At 39.4% G+C, this 23,052-nt stretch overlaps 1 protein-coding gene across 1 annotated transcript in view; it reads right to left on the bottom strand.

Moving 5' to 3' along the window:
- Positions 1–23,052, bottom strand: part of LRRTM4 (leucine rich repeat transmembrane neuronal 4) — a 370,731-nt gene that overhangs the window by 338,922 nt on the left and 8,757 nt on the right. Inside the window, exon 2 of the mRNA XM_054804770.1 lies at positions 9,064–9,178. The gene's annotated coding sequence lies outside the window, so the exon portion shown is untranslated. The remainder of the gene's footprint in view (positions 1–9,063; positions 9,179–23,052) is intronic.

Here is a 23,052-nt window from a genome sequence, read left to right as displayed (position 1 = left end):
GAAGGGAAGAGGCCTTCGTGCCCTCACACGAGCCCCTGTCCCGGCAGTCCCCCGCAATTATAAACACGGCTGGCAGCTGAAGTACCTCAGAGCAGCGGTGCCCGTCTAAAAATCCACAGTTACCCTGTCAGCCCCAGGAAGAAAAACGTGAACTAACTTTCTGGTTTGCAGTCTTTCCAAATGCTGGCGAGACTTTGAGCTTTTGCTTAAATGCACTTACCACAGAGTAATCATTTTAATGAAATTTAACCTAGAGAAGACTGAAAATCATTCAAATACAGACTGATCCATTTGCAGGATCATATATGAAACATCTTGCTAATCAAATCCGAGCAGCTTGCGATCTATATAAACTCGTGGAATAAACTTATAGTGACTTATTAGCAGGAAATGAATACCATTAGGCAGATCAAGGTGAATCTATTGCTGTCATTAGTGAAAAACAAATAATTATATGCACCTTTCTCTCTCTCACTCTCCCTAGAGAACTAGTCATGTCTACAGGGCACAAGTATAACAACAGCATTTACGTTAATATACTTAACCAGGGCTGGAAAATAAACAACTTTTATTTATAAACAAGCCCCTCACCCCGAGGCAGGGAACTTGCTATACTTGACAATGTGATTAGGGAAGTATAGTTCTCCCGGCTTGGAACGAGAGACTTCGACATCCTTTCACACCAAACACACTTGACAGAGCAAAAAGCAAACTGTAAGTTCTGGAATAAGAACACACTATTCCTAGTGAAGACCTATACGTCACGTTATATACAATGATTGCATTTTGAAGTGGACCGCTTTGCTAGGAGGACTGTTGGCATCATATGGAAAAGGTTTGGGAAACACGATTGAGTAGATGAAGCTCTGGAGGAGGAATGCTTAAACAGGGGTTTGATTTCTGTACAAGCATGTTATCTTTGTGATCCTGGGCACGTTCTGCAGGAAACCCCACTGGGTTTTGCATGAAATGCAGCTAGCCACCTTTGTGAGGTAGTTTAAACAGACAGGCTCCGGGTTGCTTTCTCAAGCACTGAAAGTACGTGAAAAATACCTTCCTGAATCAGGGCAGAAATATTAATAAATTTCAGCATTGAAATAATGTTCTGTATTAGCATTACAGCTTAAGAATCACCATGCGTGTGAAGTGCTTGAGAGAACTGCATGAGGAAAAGCATTCACGAAGATCAAGGTAAGAGTTGGAAGAGGCGCAGTCACTCAGCCTGCATCTCCGGCGACACATTGGTCCTGCACCGGAGCAGCTTCCTTGCTGCAGTTGTCCTGTGTCAACACTGCCTGGGTTTGGTTTGTAAAGTCTTGTTAGGAAGAACTGGCAAAGGAAAAAAATAGGAAGCAGTCTGACAGCACAAGGATGATATTAGACAAAGAGCAGCTATCTGCCAAATATTTTAGAGAGGATGAGGATTACATCCTGTTATTACGAAAGGATACAGAGGGGTTTTCTCCAGATGTCAGGTGGGCTGTTGAACTGACAAGTGCTGTTTGGGCACCGTATTACAGATGATGTTTTGGCATCAAAAGATTGTCTACATCACACAATGCCTTCATAAGCTAAAAGAATGAACCAGGGCTGATTAGCTCAAGTGAACAGCTATACTCTTTCTGGCACTCAAGCCAGCACCCTCGCATACACAGGACTCTGCTGTGAAGGCATACAAGCTCATTCATCACTATCTCAGGTATCTCTGGAGCCTTGAATAAAGGTCTTATTATTAAAATTCCAGTGCTTGATCTTGACTGAAAGGCCAGGCAAACAATTACAGTATTTGCTGTTGTAGTCTTCTGTCGAAGTGAAACAAAGGTGATAATCACAAGGTATTTGTGCTGTCAGAATCCAGTCCTCCTCTTGTATTACATTTTACCTTAAATTCAAAAATATAATTCCTTCTCCTGATCCTGCCATTTGCTATGGAAACATTACTTCTCTGCACTTGTTTTGCCCTGTCCTTCATTAACTTCTTCCCTCTACTTCTTTTCCCCTCCCTTACCCATTTAAATTAAAAATCTTGAGACTAGATCTCACACCTTGGCAATACGTTAACACAACTTCATCCTGTTCTCAAAATCTGCTAAAACGCTTCCTCTATAACAAGTCATAGTTCTCCTTTTCTGTGAATTTGTCTTTAAAAGTACTTCACTTAAAAAGAAGATAGAGTTGTTTTCTTTAGCATCTCTAACGCATATATGCAACAATCCTGCTCACCTCAGTAAAATAAAAATGCATAATTGCCAGTCTGAAAGCCATAATTTGCATTAATATTGTGAAGTAAACCTCTTATGCATGCAGAGCCATAATGGGAGCCTCAGCAGTTGTGTCTCCTTCTAGGTGGACAGGGAAAAATATTGCTGAACACATGCATCATTGCTGACCATTCCCGAACAGAACTTCTCTGATTAGATTTGGGAACTGGCAAGGAATTGACTTTATCTATGAACTCCATTTCCTGGGTAATGTTATTAATTTATTCATTAAAATGTTATCAAATTATTGAAAAGAAATCTCCATCCTGAGTGTTAGATAACAGCAGCTCTGCTTCCCATCTCAATGGTACATTCACTTTAACAGGACTTTTAACTAGCAATATTGTTTAGTGATTTTATTATTACCATTATTCAATTCAGGCAAGCTTCCTCCCCCCCCTTCTTTGCACTCTGTTTACACTTTTTAATGAGGTTTTAATCTTTCTTGACATGTTTATTCAGGTTATTTGTTTTATAAAAGGAAAGGGCCTTAAGTATAACTGAGGAAATCCATGTTTTTTCCAACCTGGGTCCAACTCTCTTTCTAATTCTCCTTTTCAAATATTCCTCAGCCTGTGGGGGGAGAAGCACACATGGTTTTGGAAAATGTATGTAAGAAGGTTAGAGTTTTTTAGATTAATTCAAGTAAAACTCAAATTCTTATGGAAGAGCTATGAATTCTACAAATCCCTGTAAGAATAACTGATTGCAAATTTCACCTGAGCCTTGAGAGATTCACAGATAAATTTAAAAAGCATTTTTAAATAAAAATGCATTAAGTAGCTTGGCAAACCTTAAGCTGGCATTGGTCACAGCAAATCAGCATTCCCTTAAAATCAAGTGATGTGTGTTCTTTTCCATAATGCTCCTAACAGTGTTTGCATATCTTGTTTGGGTTTGGTTTTACAGAGATCAGCATGCTGGGTACACGTTGGATGGACAGCCTGAAGAAAATCCAACTGCGAGAGCAACAAGTGTGAGTGGCTGGATTTTATGTGCAATAACCTAATATCAGCTGGGGATTACTAGCTTTCAAAAATTTAGTTCTTTGCCTGAAGTTTCTCATATAGGAAAAAAAAATTTACATCCATGTAAAGCCATCAGAACACTGAAAATGAGGCAGACGTACTTAAGCCTTGAACCACTGAAGTTTCAAGTGAATTCCATCCTTATGAAGTAAAACAGAGAAAAGACTGAAAAAGTCAATTGTCTGGAGGACTGTCCACAGTAATTTGCTGAATCAGCTCCCCTAGGATGAGTTCTTGCTTCTGTTCTGATTTTGCAAGCACTTTTGAGAAGGACCCAGCAAATTCCTTCCATTGGGGCTGGGAAAATACCGCTATGTGGTTAACTACATTCAACTCAAACATCTAAAGACAATGCCTATTACCCTGTTACCTGGATTAAAAAGCCTTAGAGCCTTACTGAAACATTCTGAAGGCTGGCAGGGCCATCGTTACTGCCTTTCACTAGCATGATAAGGTTCAATGCACCTATCCCATTACATTCCTTGCTCCAGACCTGCTGTAGCACCTCTGCAAAAAAAAGATGCTGAAAGTTCACAATTTATGTACCTTACTGACGCTGACATCTATGAAGAATTTCTGTCCTGAAATATTGTCATGCTGAATATGCACATTACTACCTTATATGTAAGATAGCTAAGAAGATGTTTCCCATTTAATTTTCTGAGCAGCAGAAGTATTTAAAGAACATTAATGTAGTCAGACTTAATTTACTTCCCCCCCCCATGACTTGCAATAATTTTTCTCCATCCTCATGCTAGTTAGCTATTATTTTGTAAATGAATGACTTCATTTAATTTAGTTTCAGATTTAATTGTTCCTTATTGGAAATGTCAGCTTTCACAGTTCATTAATAAGGGCGCTGGTGGAAAGAAAGCAAGGCAAGAAGTGGGGATAGGGAGAAATAAACTTATCTTGCAAGTAATGAAGAGCTTTAGTTAATGTTATGTCCACATATTTGTTTTAAGTCCCTCTTGAACCTTGGTCTCTGGATTGACATTACTGAGGATATTTGCTGGAATTCAACGGACTAGCTTCTCTGACAGACGCTGCTTTCTGAGAAGGATATGCAATCTAATCCTTGAACTGCTGCGGCTCTCCTCCCAAGTTAACTGGCAGAAAGAATTCTGAGGTGGCAATCGGCCATCTTCCTGTGACAGTGGTTTAAACAGACGGAAAAATGGTTCTTCCAAAGAGGGCCAAACTCTGTTATGGAGATCTGTCAGTGTACAAAACTGGGACTTCCTGGGTGAAATGCATTTTGGAATACCTTTGGACAATCTGTGGAATGCTTCTAATTCTGGTCAAAGAACAGAATCCGCTGCGTCAGACAATCCAAAGATGTCCACTGATTCCCTGGACCAGCGGCTACATCCTGCCGAACGGTAACCACCTCCCTTCAATACAACCTTTAATCACTACCTCACTCTCCTGCAAATGTGAACAAAAACTACTCCCTGCTTTTCCAGCTACAGCACTAACAAACTCATTCACCCAAGCTATTAAATATTACTGTGCTGAATGAATTCCTGTAGGTAGTCCAACATTATCATTTTGGGGTTTTCCTATATTTACTCAGTTTGCATATGAAAATAAACAATGAAAACATGTTAGTTCTTTCTTTGCCAAGTAGAATGTGACTGAAATGATTAACTGATTTAACAGTTTTGTTTTCAGTGATGACATTAGAGTGTTTTCTAAGTTTTACAGAACCAAAGTGGTGGGTTTTTATAAAGCAGTGGAACACTTGTGAGAATGACAAACCAAGACATAATAATTTCATATCCATCCACTAATTGGAATACATTAAAAGTTTACGTTTGATCAAAATCTGTCACTTTCAACCACCAGTTAATAAAATAGATTACTGGCAGAGCAAAAAAAAAAAAGAACAACTCAATATAATAATCTATGAAATCTTTTATGACCTAATCAAGACTAGTAGTTAAACCTGATATACAAACCCAGCAACAAAACCCTGCAGTAATATATTACTAAGGGGATGTATCTTGCAATCCATTCTGTATTTTGGATCCTTTCTCTGTAAAATGCTTTCTAAGCTCATTTAGATCAATTAGCATTTCTGAAACACTTTCTATGAAATGGCTTTGACTTTGTGTTATTGGTCTGCCTTATGCTACTTGCATATGTTTAAATGAAAGGCTCCCTACAGCTTTTTTGGGGAAGGAGGAAAAAAAAAAAGAAAAAAAAAGAGCAATTTCATTTTTTGAACAAGTAAATAGTGCATAGAGAACTGCATAAGAAAAAACAGATAAAATTAGAAATAAGCTTTTGTATATTTATGCAGAGTCTCCAAAAAGACAATACCTGAAAGAAAACAGAGCTTCTGTATGGGGAATATACTAAAAGAGACAAAATTGGCTCCATTTACCAAGTCTGGGAAGAAATGAAAGATATGCTGCCTTGCATATAGCAGAAGATATTAAGAGCTTGACTGAAATCATGGAAAAAATCTCCACCGATTATGAGGTGTGTTAGACCAGGCCCTAAGAATAAGAGCTGCACAGTTCCATCCATCCCTAGTTTTGCCACAGAGTTGCCCTCCAGTTCAGCAAAGCATTAGGCATGCTGGCTGCATTCAACAAATCACTTCAGCAGGTACTTTGTTTTAAGCAGATGAGAAGTCCCTTTTCAAGAGGAAAGATTTTATATTTGAGGACACGGCTGAGTTGGACCACTAGATTTGATCTCGTTAACGGGACCTGATTAACAGAGATGCAAACCACTTATTGCTTCCATCTACTTCGAATAGAAAAACCCCCAAGAAACAGAATAGACCCAGGAGGTTATTACCTCAGTTTCCCCAAGTATACAGCAGTGGACTAATTTTACATAATAGCGGTATTGACAGGTTTAAACTAGTGTTTCAAAGCCACATTCAGATTTTAAGAAAACTACAATATAAATGCAAAATATTTCTATAATAAACACTCAACTCTACAAACTATAATAATCTTCATTTTTTTCGTTCCCAAACAGCAAAGGCAAATATAATACACGTACTTAAGAAGGTGAAATTACCCCATCTTGGAGAGACTATGAATGGCAAAATTCTAACATGATATTTTCTTGGATGAAAGCTCCCATGCAAGTGTAAATTATTATCATTAAAATAATGAATTCTTTGCCTGGTTTAAGCTTTGCAGCTCACTCTTGAATTGAAAAGTGCTCTCTGCTCAATGAAACTCAGGGGTGTAATGTAAATTTTCCACAGCATTTGCTTTTCAACTAAATTCTACAGACACATGATCAGGAGACAAAACCCCATTAAGACAGGCTTGTGAGTAAGCACCCAAAGTAGTTGTCTTTCAATTCTAATTCCTGGATAATGTGGAGGTTGGTCATTATTGCCGAGCGTTTTAAATACTAGCTCATCAGTTCAAATCTGGGTCAGGCAGAAAGTTAAAAAGAAGAGAGCTCTTCGATGTTCTGTATCAGATACGTTAGTTTTGGGCAATTTCCCAGTTGACATACTGCTATATAAAAAAAAAAACCACCAGAACACCTCGCCAATCTAGGCGCCTCTTGTCATTCTCAGCAAAGGAACCCAGAGTTAAAGCGAGCACCGAGCCAGAACTGACCTCTCAACACCGAAACTGCTCCCTCAGACGTCCAAGGTTGAGACACATTGTCCAGCACTGCATTCACATGCACACTTGACCCTTACCAGTATCATAAATGAAGAAATATATAAGGGAACAGTATAAATTCATTCTCACAGGCTGCCTCCAGCCAGAGAGAAGGAAAGTTTTTAACCTGACTTTTCAATAGAAAGAACGGTCCAATGAATCAAGTTGTTTCTGGCTAATTCAAAACATTCATCCTAACCATTATCTTTCAAGATTATATTCTAAAACACAGGAAAGGACAAATCAACATACTGTGAACTATTTTGTGTCATAGAAAATTCTAAATTATCTTTCTTGGCTTTCTTTGTTTTGGGGAGAAATAAAATTTCAAAGTCTCATGATGAAAATTCTCCCTATTTTGCAGCTCTGTTTCTAGATGTTCGGTTCACTCTTCAGCGGTTGTGGCACAAAGTGCCATGTGCCTAGTCCTGGGACCCGCGCAGGTAACGAGTACTTACTGATTTGAGAGTAATGCATTTGAAATAAGGCCTAGACTATCTTAAGCTGCACATACAGTATTCAAAAGTAGAGGCCACCTTTGACCATGTCTAAATTTGCTTTAAGAATTATTATTCATGAAAAAGAGGTTCTGGGACTAGTTTATCAATGATAAACAGATTTTATTAGGATAGTGGCAGCATCAGTAGCAGTCCATCTAGAAAAGTTATTAGATGTGAGTATAACCCACAGTTCTAAGCAATGTCTTCACTGATTCGATCCCTTAATTACAGCAATCAATTGTCATTAATATGGCAATTCTGTGACCTACGCTGTAAAGGGGTCAGACAAAATGATTGAATGGTCTCTTCTAGTCTTCAAACCTATAACTAACAATTTATTAAGGTAGCTAATAGGCATGTATTAGCTACACTGAACGCAGAAGCCAAGCAGTCTGAATCAAGTTGAACAAGGACTTGAAGCTCAGTCTTCCACTGCCACAGACGTGCCTGGACCAACATGCCATTGAGGGGATGGAAATTGGTCAAGCCTCTGTGTGTGTGTGTGAGTCTGCCCTCCCACACCCTCCAGCTTTACAAGAAGTTTGAAAATCTGCTTTGTCTTCATCTGCAAACTTTTAGCAATCTCAAAAACATTCCTAGGATGGAAAAATCAATAGCCTGGTCACTTTTGTATTAATCCTTTAAAACCCATTTATAAATGAAATCTAAATTTAAATTTTATTAGAATTTGGGAAAGTTCTTTTGGCATTTAGAACAATTTCTTTTACCTCTTGCATATCACATTTACCAAGTTAATTCATTTACAAAATGCTGTTTAATGAGGGACTCTTCCACTCTCCCCCCAATCATTTATCTCTTTTGGTGACTTATATACCATCAATCATGCCCTATGCGCAATGTAACGCTTTCATCTATGGTAGCAAGTTGTGCAAACCTTGCCTAAGAAACGTTCCCTTGTTTACTGTTTATGGAGGATTGTATCGCTGTTCACTAATGTTCTCTAACTGCTATAATTTGACTGCTTTGTGTGCTGAAAGCAATAAAAAAGTTAATTAAAAATAAACAAAGAGAAGTTAGACCCCTGTACCATCAACATACAAGTGTAAACTGAAAGCCTCAATGTAACAGAAGCAGCTAAGATATTTTAGATGCTGTTTTGATGCTATACAAGCATTTCCCACAAACAAAAGGTGCAGTCTACTTAACTCAAGTACCTAAATATTTTTGCTGACTAAAGGAGCTGCATAAATGAGATATGAAACTATTCAAAAGATAACAATCATTATTTCCAGTGTTTGTCTTAAGCAGTATTTGTAGTTGCAGTAATTGCAGAAGATAATGTGCTAGACTGGCAGTAGACTTCTCCTTGACTCCAGTCAACGGTTGGACTTTCAACAAAGCTAAACGAAGGACTTTATACTTCTACCATGACGCAACTAGAAAATGCCTACATGCACATTCATCTGAATATGTGCAAGTTTTCTGCCCTATCATTTCACCAAGCAGGTTCGTTAACTTTTCATCATTCGCCTGAGATTTCTCAGGCACAGTAGAAATCATTCCTCTCTGTCCAGCTCTAGTACATGCACAGCTTGTTCCTCCATTCGGGATCAGAATACACAAAGCTCATCTCACATCCAGGCAAAAAAGCGCACTGCATACTTACCCCGTTTTCCCCCATGTTCAGAGCCACATGTTTCCTAAGCCTGGGAGAGAGGTTGTGCTGGGTAATCCTCCTCCTGAGCTGGAGATGATGGACTCTGCAGCACGCTGGAGAAAGCCTGGGGACAGAGCAAGGAGGACAACGTCAGCTAGATGATTGTGGGAGCAAGAGGAGTTGCAGATTTACGTGGGTTTCTAACCTGCCCCGCCATAAGTCTAACAAGAAACCTGACTGTAGGCAGAAAGCATGCTCGGAGCCTACCTGCTTACCACACCCTGCTTCCCCAGCCACCCGACTGAGTCGCACTTGTTTCTGCAGCAGCAGCTTTTCTGCCATTTGAAAAAAAATAAAAATCATGATTCAATGTTCCTGTATTCTGGAAACTTAGTAAGAGAATATCCCTTGGCATCCAAAAAATGGCAGGCAGAACTAATATGAAAGCCAAGCAAAGAAATAGGACAGGTGAAAGTCATTCCAGGAAGTCTAAAATGTGTTTTCCAATGATTAGGGGGAAGGAAAAAAAAAAAAAGATTGCTAGCCTGCAGATGTTCCTGAGCAATTCAGAAAGAGGAAGAGCAAGCCTTTTGTGGGTACTATTTAAACTGCAGTATCTGGCATTCAGCAAGTTAGGTACTTCCATCCACAATCACAGTTATTTTGCTTTCTAAATGTTGACCAGATGGTCAGTTTTTGTGTGGCAGCAGGGTGTGTGTGTGAGGGGGTGGAGGGGTAAGGAGGAAGGATTGTAATGATGAGAATGTGTGAAACTCCACCGCTAACACTGATACAAAATGACTGGAGTAACATCAAATTTAGATTCTGTGCACATATATTTCATATGCATACAACATCATAACTGCCTGGAAGGAAAAGTCAGTTATTTTCTTTTTCTAAATCCTTTTTCCTTATCGCCTATAAAACGTTACAATAAAAAAATAATAATCTCAGGGGTGAACTGAAGTCCCAGAAGGTGCTTGTCAAGGAGAAAAATAATTGTTAGCCAGAGCTGATTAAACAGCAATATTTTCACAGAGACTGAAATGATGGCTAAGAAATCGTCCAGGATGTGTTAGCCTCAGTATTCTTAACTTGTCATGAATGGCTAATTTGCTCAGAAATACATTCTAAAGAAGTTGATGCCACGTCTTCCCCCCAGCCATACTAATTGTTTATTAGCATACAAAGGAACCAATGACCTTTCAAATCGCATGCTTATTGTCCCTTGTAGGCAGAAGAAATGAGTCTTGGCACAGTACACGTTGCTCGGTTCCTTTTTATTTTTAGGCAAGTAACCTTTTAAGCAATGAACTCTTCATCAATAGTGTTTCACAGTCTGTATTTAATAATCACAGAACTAAGCAGAAATGTGTTATTTTGCTACTTCATCTAGGATTCAAAATTTAACAAAAAAGAATTAAGGCTATTTAAAGCACTAAGTAATAGTTGTACAAACTGAGGTATTTTGGGGATTTAAAAGCATACTAAAAAAGTTTTGAAGTGTTTCATTTCAAGAACCAGAACCATACATTTATGTGTAAGCTTTTTGAAGGGTGCACAGAACTTGAACACAATTTTTTAGGGGGTATTACATTATTCCTCCACTCAGCATTGTAACTGATTCTGGAGCCCGAGTCTCATTTTCAAAAGCCATTTAAAAGCCTGGGACACTTATCTGCATTGCCTTTCAACACGGATTAGGTTCTTAATCTCAGAACCACAGAACAGTTGTGGTTTGGAAATGACCTCTGCAAATCGTCCAGTCCAAACCCCTGCTCGCAGCCAGGTGAGCTAGAGCTGCCCACGCCCACGTCCAGCGAAGTTCTGAATACCTCCGAGGACGCAGACCCCACAGCCTCTCTGGGAAATACGGGCCCATCTACATATACACCTGCATACGTACACACACGTACTGAGCCCTGGATAGTCTTTAAGGCCAACCTTGCTCTGCGTTCATCACCATTCTGGTGAAAACACCATTAGGAAATTCTGGTGACTGGACAGCAGGCTACATAACACATGCCCCTCCATTAATGAATATTAATGCAATGGTCTGAAATATCTAGCAGCCTTGGGACCGGGGAACATGAAAACAGAAGTACTTCAATTAATATATATGGTACTGAAATCTAAAAGAACCAACTTGTAAGACCAAAATGATCCATAAAATTTTTCAAGGGTCCCAGCTGAGATGCTTTTTATACTATAAATAAATATATATAAAATAAAAACTGGGCTCCAATCGGTATGTTTGGCTTATCAAACATCCCTGGAAAGTTGTCTATTAGCTAAGTGAACGTAATGAAGATGATGATGTGACTATTTTATTTATTCCATAGCAATGGAACAAGACTATATTGAGGCTTGGTTAAAGGTGTCCACAAGAGAGACAATACTCAAGTATTCAAGATCAGGCAATCTGTTAGATGTGAGAGTCCTAGTCCATTAAGTTGCTGAGCCAATTCATGATAATGTTATTTAGTGTAAATTTCCATTTGGATGAATAGTAAAGAGCTTGATCTATAACATTTGTAATTGAATTAGCAACCTCTTTGTTTCCCTATTCTCTTTATGGCCAGGCCATGTATGCATTTTGTGAGCATTCTGAATTACAGCAGAAAAGCCATTAGTTGGGAAAAGTGCCACATAATGCCCTTTTGGAAGTGGATTTTTATTCCATTTAACTTTTTTCCTTCCTGGAGAAGTGATGTTTTGCCATTCACTGCTGTTACCCAGCAGCCTCTATTTAAATTTGCTTTGTTTCACCTAAATTTGATTAGATTCCATAGACCTACTTTGCATGGCTGATATAGTTTGACCCTTACAAGCCCGAAGCAAGGGTTTCAGGATTCATTTGTTTTCCCATTATTTTTCTGGACAGGAATAGTAATGGTAGATTAGGAAAGAAAAATACAAGAGACTAATTTAACAAGGGATTTAAACACCTGCTTAATTACATCTCTGCTGAGGGCAGCACTGATTCAAGTGCTTAATTGGGTGTTGTTATTTGAAAATATGGAAGAACTGCATGAAAAGAGGTTTGTAAAAGTACCTTTATGTATAATAACATTCACCATTTATTATAATGGTCAGCATTACAGCAGGCCTACATTTTGGATCTATCTAGCAGATCCTCATGCTGGGCTAAGGCTCACTGGAGAAACTATACGGGATGAAGCATTTTCTGCTGTTGACTACATATAGATGTTTGTCTAGAGTCACATTTCAATTTTCAAACACAACTTCAGCGTTAAGAATCTGAATTCTCCAGAGGTTCCAGGAAACTATAATCCATTTGTACCGAGTATCTGCATGCCCCTCCACCAGGATCAACGCCTGCTGTGCAGGGGAGGGACACGATTACTGTGATCTATCATTACGTAAAATAATAGTAGTCATTTTACAATGGGGAAACTGAGCTCCAGAGCTGAAGTACAAGGAACAGAACGCAAATGTTACCACGCCTAAACCAGCCCATGTATTGTACGCTGCCCCCGAAAGCAGTCAGTTGTCTCCTCTGTTGTTCGCTGCCACTCTGACCTCCACATGGACTATCCAACCCTCTGGCCTCCTGGGCACCAACGTCACATTCAGAAATGGGACCCATACTCCTCAGTTACTAAGTACTTGTGAAAGATTTCCCTGTACTCCAGCTAAATTTTAATCAGCAACGCCTCGGTAAACCCCCCAAAGCCCCCAACAAACCAACGCATGCTGCTTACGTGGATACATTACTATATACACACACTAGTAGAGCAAAATAGCTTGTCTAAGAGGTTTAAAGGCTACTAAGAGTGACGTGTAGCCAACGCTGGATGTGATGAACGATAAAAACCTTCCTAAGAGTAAAATGGAATTTACTAAAATGTTTGGAGTTTTTTCCCTTGTGGATATCTCCATTGAATGGGGCTCTGGATTATATTAACTTAATATTAACATATTAACTTGACCCCCCAACTTCGAGCGTTCTTTCCGTCCCTCCTGTGAGGTGCCAGTCCTTAGGGCTCCTGCCCAAACACGTTGCTGTGAGGCAGCTACAAGAAACAGAGCCAACGTACTCATACTACAGCCGAGAGAACAACTCAACAGCCAATTCCTTCAGGGCCCAATTATTTGCCACAAAATTGAAGGACGGGGATACATTATTGACTTCACATACTTCCTAGCCCACTTGATTTTTTTTCTACTACACTTCAAATAGTAAGAAACGGAGAAAAAAAACCCCCACAGTTTACCAATAATGCAATGAAAGATCCTTTGCTGAATTTGAGGCTAATTAATATCCAAACAGCAAACACTGGATATTCATGCAATCATCCTGATTATCTTGAGTATGATGTTGCTAAAAGCTAATCTTACTTTTACTAATCTACTTCTTACAAATCAGTAGAAAATAAACCTGTACCTTAAGCATCTTTGGGTACATCAGTTGCCATAGTTTGTTTATATGCTGGTTAATAACTGAAGTGACTTCCAACATTTGTTCCGGCATGTGTTCAATTTATTTACTGCTTTATATTAAAAAAAAGAAAAAGAAATCCAGAAAGGACAGATTGGCATGACCTCAAAGGAAAAAACTGATTTGCATACTGTGACAGAAGAAAATCAAACTATAAAGAATCTTAGTCACTCTAATCTAGCGACTCATAGAGCAGTAGAAGAAAGAAGCTAACCCTTGATATGCATTATCTAAGATACATTTGGAAAAACGTTCCTTGAATCACAAACGATAAATAAAAAGAAAAAAATAATTGACATGTTAGACAGCTAATGTAATAGAAAAAAGATTGAGCAAATCAGTAGCAAACTGAGGAGGCTTTTGACTGCATCTCCGGAAGGGTAACCGGGGAAATGGTTGTGCAGAGGCAGAGCAGGAAGCCGCTCAGATGACAAGCAGGGTCAGTCAGAGGAGGAGCAGCGGGACGGGAGATGTTTCTCTACGGGGTCGAAGCACTGTGTGGGTGCCTACACCACCACCAGGATTCTCTGGAGGTCTGCCCACCGCTTGCCCCGCTAGACATGGTATTTGACTCGGTCCACTCAGCCTCTCCATGCTGCACTCTCTACATTTTAATCAAAACAAACAGAAAAGGGCACTGCAAAACTAAGCAAAAAGTGGCATTGCTATCTTCACATCAGAGGTGCCGCATATTTGCAATTTAATCAACAGGCATATGTTTCAGTAAATTAAAATTCAAAGACACACATGCCAAAGTCAACTAAGTAGCAAAGGAATCTGGAATATGAGTTAAAATTATCAGAACTAATCAGCATTGATTTTTAATTTCCTTATTAAGTTTATTATTTTTAAGTATTAAAAGGCAGGAAGAATGGGGATGGTTTCTAACAGAACAGCTGAAGGTAAAGAAGAATTCTCTAGCTAGGTGTCATTTTTACTTGGGGGGGGGGGAGGAAATAACATTAAATCTTGAGATCTTGGTTATCAGTGGCAATTAGAACCAATAAACAAAAGAACCTAGCAATGTAACTGGACTACTTGCTGCCAAATTTTAATACAGCAAAAAAGGAATAAATAAAAAAAACCACCGTACATATTGCTGCATATGTAAATGAGATGAAATCAGGACACAGATTGTGCATTATATCAAAGCTGGACTTCGGAAAAAAAAATTGGAAGTGATATTGAGTGAAGAAATCCCCAAGCTTGCCAGCGGTGTCTTGTGTGAAAAGCCAGCCACTGCCATAATTACAGGTTTAATATCTTGCCACACCAATTTAGTGACTTTATTTCCGATCAGTTTGTGGTGAAATGCATCAGCAGAGGGCTTGCCCTGCCTCATTAAATAAATGACCTCACTTGTCAACAAGCAAATTATTTCACAACGGAAAACACTGTAAGGAAGGATTTATGCTTTGTGGTGTGAAGTCCTGCCCTTAAGGGCTGTGCAGAAGAGCTGAAACAAGGAATTTTCAAAGCCCAGGAATGGGTGTAAGCTTTAGGACACTTTCCCCCAACGTCCAGAGTATCTGACAACTCGAGGCATGGCCAGGAAAGGAGAGGACGCTTCAGAATGAGGTGCCGGCTGCAAGACGAGCAAGAACAATCCTTGGGCGGTAAGAATAGCAGAGATATAAACATGTCCACTTAAAAATAAGTAGAGAGATCCTTCTTGCATGTACAAAAGCAGTGGTTTTTCAGTTGTTTATCCCACGTCGCAGCATTTACCTCTCATTCACTAGAATTAGTGGTATTTGAACCAAAGGAGAAAATGCCCCTTCCAAATATTACCCATCAAGACACGGTTTTTATTTTGGCTCTATCATATTATAAATAAGCTCACTGAGCTCATTCAGCACAGAATCAAGGCCAGGACACACTCACAGATGGAACTTAGTGATATAAGGACAGGCGAATGTACTGAGGTGAATATTTGATTTTGTATGATCACCCTGGAAAAACACCAAAAAAATGGGCCAATGGGCTGAGCAATCAGCCCTTAAAAAGAAAATAAGGGATGTTCATAACTATATATTCAGAGCTGATATAGATACTGTTGGGAAGAGGCACGAAGGCTAAAATTAATTGCTCATCCATTGTTAGGTCTTCACTCTATATACATGTTATCTTAATTAAACAGTACAATTCAGGGTCAGCTCCTGCAATATGCCAAGTGTGCTAAACCAAAAAAGATTTGCACATAGTGAGGCAAAAGTTACCAGGGTGAAAAAATAAAATAGTTCTCAAATGAGGTTGCTGGATTCCTAGCTGTCATCTATAACCCTGGTGAATGGGTCTCTGAGAAATTCAGAATACTGGTATTTACTTGGAAAAATTAGTTACATACATTCCTTCCTTTCCTGTTCCTTTTTCCTTTCACACACCCTTACAAATCCAATGTAAGAACATTCTGGTGAAGGAGGGTCGATTTAGATTAGATGTTAGGAAGAAATTCTTTACTGTTAGAGCACTGAGGACCTGGCACAGGTTGCCCAGAGAGGTTGCGGATGCCCCATCCCTGGCAGTGTTCAAGGCCAGGTTGGATGGGGCTTTGGGCAACCTGGGCTAGTGGAGGGTGTCCCTGCCCGTGGCAGGGGGTTGGAACTAGATGGGCTTTGAGGTCCCTTCCAACCCAAACCATTCTATGATTCTATGATATTCAGTTGCAAATTTCAACTTGTACCAACAACAAATTAAGTTTTCTCCTGAAATTTCAGAATTTTCCATGGAGTGAAACTCTCCATTATGACCGATAGCAATTATAGTAGTACCAATTGCTCTTTGGTACAGGAACTATGCAGAATACACATCTTAGCAGCAGTCCCTCTTCCAAAAACCCTTCATAAATCATTAATACTCCTTCCTTAGTAGTCCAACTCTTTGTTCAATAGTCCAAGAAATACACATTCCTTACCATACTTTTTCTGAGGAAAATTGCCCTAAGGCTTCCTCATTTATTTTTCTACAAAACAGATTTTTATTATGATCTACTGAGGTTATGGCAGCTTTTCAGCTTGTAATGTATATACAAAAATTTATATTGTGTCATTGCATTTTGAGGATAGAAAGAAGAAAGGACTGAAAGAAAAAGATTGTGCATGCATGAAGCAGCTGTTTTCTACTAGTTTGATATGTACTTATATGAAAAGGGCACCGTGGATTTCACACTCAGTTACGTTTGGGCCCTTTTCCACTGCTGTGTAAGGAAAGGAGGTCACAACAGCCGAAATACCGTAGGTTAGTACCTAGAATACTCGACAAGGACCAGTGACCCTACAGCCTACCTTTCCCTGATACACTGAAAGCCATTGGCAGAGTCATCCAGTCTGTGCCTTCATTTCTCAAGTTATTTTTCTTGTCCATTTTGCTTGTTGACACTTCTGCAGAAGGAGCAACCCCCTGTGATGAGTATATGCACCAGGTAGCTGTGGTGAAAGGATTGCAGAAGGAGAAAGAGTCTCTTGGGGAACACAGGCCAACGTGACTATGGGAATGGTGCCCAACCTGTCACAGCTCATCTAAGTCCCTGAAAAGTTCCCCCAAAAGTTATCTACTGGCTTATGTCATGTCTGAATATGACCTGTAGAAGACGATTTTTTTTTTTAAAAAAAAAAGCCTCAAACTGGAAAAAGTTAATGCTGCAGGTGACTTTTGGGAAAAACGCTGCTGTTATGAGGACATGGGAGACAGTTTAATTTACAATGGAAATGACTGAAGAGAATATCAGCGGATTCATCTGTCACATCTATCAGACCACCAGCTGTATGCATCGCCCAAGGCTATGACGGCATTACTGGTTTGATTTGTTGTTGTTGATTGCTTGCTTCATGTTAATTCATTCTACTGTACTAGAATGTTTCAGGGGCTCATCTGTTATTATTAATATTAATAATCCAAAGCACTTTCATCCAAAGAACTCAAGGCACTTTACAAACATTAATTAAGCTTCACAACACCCCTAAGGGTAAGTAAACTTTTGAGATCTCTTGAAAAGGTCAGAGAGGGCTTGGTTTAAAGCAGCAACTTTGGTTAAATTCAAAGGACTAAGGAACAGGAGACATGAGTTCAAGTGCCATTTTTATCACAGATGATCTTCTCAGAGAAGCAGCTCAGTATCTCTGTGCCTCAGTCGTCCAACTGGAAAGGACGGATTATAGGACAGGTTAATTAACAGGACCTGCTGAAAGGACAAGCTCACAAATTACCAGAAGAAATACACAGATACTGGAAACATTGGGCTCACAAGCAACAAGATGGATAGGTGTCTTCAAAGCAGTATCTGGCACTTCTCTTTTTAACCGTGGGCTTGAAGTGCTCCATAAATTCCATAGGAGCCTATAGTTCCTCAGGTATAAGAGAACACATTCCAAAGGCAATGAAAACAGAGGCCTTTAAAACCTCAAAGTCTTCACATAGATACTCCAAGTGTGCCTGTCGCTCCCAGTAACATACAGAGTGGCCGCTTTCTGCTGTAGTTGGAGCCCCTCATCTTACAGAAAAGTAAATGAAAAGAAAGTTCTCTTAGCAAGAGAGAAACTTCTGCGTGACCTGCACCGCTCCGCTGGCAATTCTCTAAGAGCTCACCATAACCAATTTGCCTGTAAGAAATCCTACCAGCTATATCACATCACTAAATGGAAAAATGGACTCTCCCCTTTAAAACCTATGAGATTAGAAAATGAATTTATGAATGAAAAAGTCCTTATCTCTTTCAGATCTAAAATACAAACCCCATCTTTTTGACTTGGTTTGTGAGCACTTATTCTCCTAAATGCAACTGTCTTCTCTTCATTAAGCTTTGCCTTTTTGGATTTCTTTTTATTGCTTTTCTAAAGCAAACAACCTGTCTAGTCTCATCATCAGTATTTCAGGGAAAGAGATTTTACTTTTGATGGGAAGAACTCAGATACTAGGGTGATGGGCAGTGAGATAAAAACTGAGGTAAGTGCATGCTAAGTGCCGTAGAATCCATTAGGGGAGGAAACACTGAATGACTGAAAATAACTTTTTAATATTTCCTTATTCCAGGAAAAATCTCTGATGGCTAGAATGTGAGAGATCACGTGGGCCAATTAATTAAAAGACAAATCTGGGAAAGTTGCAGCAGTGAACTATAGATTTCTGAAACCGACATTAGCTGAAAAAATAAAAACCCTAAATGAAACTATTTTTTAATGAATCAACAGGAACCTGCCTTCATTGAAATTCCTATTTAACCTATTTGAGAATCCTGTTTCTGACCCCTTGTAATTTTTATATTCATAGGATTGTTTTCTGCACAGTCTAATGGCTGGCCGTTGCTGCTATACTAGTAAGGACTCCTGAAGAATTTTATGAGTTTGCAAAACATTTTTCCTAATGTAGAAGGAGGAAAATTCCCCATAATATTTATATGAAGAACACAACCCTCATCTAACTGCAGATGTGAGTAAATCAGAATACCCAGCTCACAACCCTAAAGTGTTCTGTAAGCACCACCCAAGATAGGAATCTAACACTTCTTGTATTGTTGCATTGTGTTATGCATTTGAAAATCGTATTTCTTTAAATATATTGCAAAATTGGTCACGCAGGAGTGGTTAGTCGCTCTTGAGATAGTGACTTGTTTTGTGTTTTTGAACTGCAGTACTTATCTTTAATACAAGCAGAGTAACACTCCAGCTATTCGCTAAAAAAATAAAAACCAAACCCAAACACACTACTGAATTAACATGCAAGCTATCTGCCACAGTTTGAGACTTGTCTTGGAAGCTCTGCAGTCACAGAATGCTCACTGAAACCAGCAGCAGCCCCATAAATCAAAGGCTCTTGCAGGATCAAACATTTATAGCAAGATTCAAGGAGAGTATTTCCACTGATTTCAAATGGGAGACCTGGGTTCAGACCTTAAACAACTAATTACCAGTGAGACAGGTAGACACTGCAAAGACAAAAGCTTCACAGTAGAAGTGCAGAGACTAGCCAACTGCTTAATAACTGTAATTACCCTCTTCCCAAGTGTTTTTTATTTTTTCACTACACAACTCCTCTGCCTCCAGCTCCAAGATAAACTTCAACATAAATAACGAAGACCAAAAAACCCCAAACCACTTCCTACTCTATAATGTCATTAAATCAACCATTTTTGGCCTTTTTTTTTGCATCCAAAAAACTAAATAATTTGACAGGCAATAGCCAATGTTCTATTGTTCTAAGATTTTTCAATACTATATTAAAAAATTAAAAAATCCCCAAACGATCAGACTCTGAGACAGCAATTTACAGAACAATGTAACTCTTCATAGGGTACATAAAATGCATTTTTTTAAAAAGCCACTAGACAGACTAAATGTCCCCATGTTCGTATTGCTATTACTAGCATCAGCTAAGAAACCAAGACTCACCCAGTCATTAGCTACAGACGTGCGCAGAACACAAACCCATGATTCCTTCTCACTTAGAAAAATGCTTTGTCAATGCTGTCAACTGCTACGCAAGAAACATCTGCAGACCTCATTAGAATTCCTCCTCAAAGCGCTCGTGGACCACCGGTTCATTCTCAGCTCTGGGCCTGGAATTGCATGATGCTGTTTGTTACTTTTGTGATACGGAAAACCATAAGTAAATCAAGCTGTTCTTTTATGTTCAAGAACTGTGTACAGTAAAAGGCTCCAAAAGGGAAAAAAAGCTTTCTGAATATCCACGACCTATGCTATGATCCATGCAGGGTGGGCCATCTCTTTTCTAATTGCGTGCTGAGGAAGAGCGTATCTTCAGCATACATCTGCTAAAGAATGAAGTCTTGTCCCTCCGCTGCTAATGTATTGCATTCCTTCTTTCTGGACCTATAAGTCCCTTAATTGTTCTTGGTAGTTCGTTTGGCTTTAAACACAGAGGCAAAAGAAAGGCAGGTTTGCTTTTTTCCTTTTCTTTTTCTTTTTTTTTTTTCCTCCAAAATGATTATTTGTTATGTGTCACAACAGCGTCCTTTCTCCCACTCACTGGGGGCTCAAATTGAATTGTCACTGCCAACTAGTGACAAATATTAATAGTACACGGAAAATTATTCTGACTGATTTTGTCAGTTATTCTTGAGCAAGATTAAAAGATGAAAAGCCCAGCCAACACAAATAAAAAGCGTTATGAAATCTAGCTAGGTTGCAACTATTCTATAGATGTTTTAATGTTATTACACAACCTTTAAAATCCCAATGCAGAACCAATCTGAGCTTCACATCCAAGAAAAACCACAAAATTTAGCAGATATTTAGGACAGGGGATATATATTACGCTTTTACCAAGAGAGGTGGTGGCTTTTGCCATGGCTGTTACGTAATTTGCCAGGACTTGCGCTCTCCTACATGACCCATGTTTTCCCAGTTAGGGACCACACAGGAATCATCTTTGGTAGTCCTGAATTATTAATCATGTATCCACCAGCAAGAAATCTGACTTATAACTAACTCAGAGCTGGACTGCTACAAATGGATGGGTCCTCAATCTCTACCTATTTTAAAGTGTAGTAGATTGATGGAAGTGATGGTCAAAAACATCCAAGAGGTTTAGGAACACATGCTGATCTGGCAGACGAGGAACAGAACTGGGCATAAAATAAAGGTTAATCGAGTCCCTAACCATTCCTGTAGCACAGGTTGAATTTTGAGGAGGTAAAAGTGTCCTTCGCTCACCCCAGTAGTTTTTCTTCCCTCCCCTTGTAGCTTGGCTGTCAATTTTCTAGTCGTTACATTTGGAGGGGTGAGACAGGGCAGGGCTCTGAACAGTGTTTCTAGGACCGATGTGTGTATTTCTCACTTCAAAAGACACTCTGGGAAATGAAGAAAAAATTTAAGTAATTTTCTTAACCTCATGGGTCCCAGAAGGCACAAATAAAAGTCCCATATTTTTGTCATCAAGATGATAGCGGCAATCTTCAGACCTGTGTGAGTCCACAAACATTTACCTGGCAGAATCCCTATAAGTCACAATAAAAAGATAAGCCCAGAGCAAATTCCATTTCCCTGGTAGTGTTTCTGTTCAGAGCTATTTCTGAGAAAACATAAATGGGAGGTGAGTATTTAAACCCCTCTCAGTAAGTGACTCTTTCTTGTGTTCTTCTTGGAAGCAAGACTGGAGGGGTAAGTACAGCCAAGGTTATAGAAGCTTTCCTTTGCTGACGCTTCTCCCAAGGCACAAAGTGAACCTTTGGGTCTTCAGCAAGAACATGCAGGTTTTGAGGTGAAGGAATAGGTCCTTCAGGTGAGTGTTTCACACTTCTGTGCTACACGTCAAGCAATCACTTAACCTGCGTGTTGCACAGACATCTTTACTTGGCAACTCGGGATACTACCTCTGCCGTTCATTTCCGGGCAAGCCACATCATTGCTCTGTGCCGCAGTTTTACATCTCTGCAAAATGGGAGATGATACAAATTTCCCAAGTGGTCTGTCGATGGCCAAAGCCCATAAGGAGCCATCATTCACTGCCAGTGAAGGAGTCTAGATAACCACCTGAAAAAAAGCCGCAGGAAATCTTTACATTCTACTCCTCACCCAAAGCATACAGCACAGGCAGGGTATGTCAGCCTAACGGTAGCTTTGAGGATGCACGATCTGCGCGTTTTAGTTGTGTTTCTCACCCGTTCTGTTTTCTGCCCCTTCTCATCACTGTGAAAGGACAACTCAGTTTAAAAACTCTCATAATAAAAAGCTCTTTGCATTGTACAGATATGTTTAGCAAATGTATAAAACAGTAATATCCATGACAGAAAAAAGTCTTAATAAAAAGTTAATATTGAAACAAAGCAAAAAGCATCAACCTATCCTAAGACCTAAATACAAATGACAGAAAGTATTGCTTCTTATTTCTAAAACATCTTTCGGTAGATCTGCATCTTGTAAAGCAATGTAATTCCATTTTCATTTTCTTCTCTCAATAGCTTTCCTATTTTCTCCCTTCCAGTTCTACATTATTTACTGATTGCAGAAAATACCGGTGGTTCCATTATCCCTTGTTCATGACTAAGAAGCAAAAAGTTTCTCAATAAAGAAGAAGAAAGTGGGAAAGAAACAGGGAGGAAAAAAACCAACGCAAAACAAACTAAACAAGCTATAGGAGCTGACTGTCTGGACAAATGGTTTATTTTGAAAAACCACTAATAGCCTGTAGATGGTGCATACCTGCTGCACCAAAGGATGATTCTGTAAACACAGAATATTTAACTTTGACTTCATCAGAGCAGCAGTTGCCTGGGACAAGCAGCTGCGAGGCAGATGACGAGATGGCCGACTGAGCTGGGATGCGACGCTCCTCCTTTGCATTGCAGCGTTCAATACAGAAAGGACGAGATACCCTGAGCAATTGCGTACCTCTGACGAGTGATTTCGAGAGCTCTTAAAAATGGAAAGCTAGCACCACACTATGATTTGAGACACCCGCACAATGAATAAAACATTTGGCACGTTTCAGAAAGGACAGCTGATCCTCTGGTTACAGAAAGGAGACAAAAGAAGCAAAAGTTTATCTCCCATTTTTGCTATCTTGAAAATGCCAGCCTCTCC

Source organism: Grus americana, chromosome 26 (genome assembly GCF_028858705.1).
Source record: "Grus americana isolate bGruAme1 chromosome 26, bGruAme1.mat, whole genome shotgun sequence".
NCBI lineage: Eukaryota > Metazoa > Chordata > Aves > Gruiformes > Gruidae > Grus > Grus americana.
The sequence above is the reverse complement of the archived record's forward strand: the minus strand, read 5'-3'. Positions and strand labels throughout refer to the sequence as shown.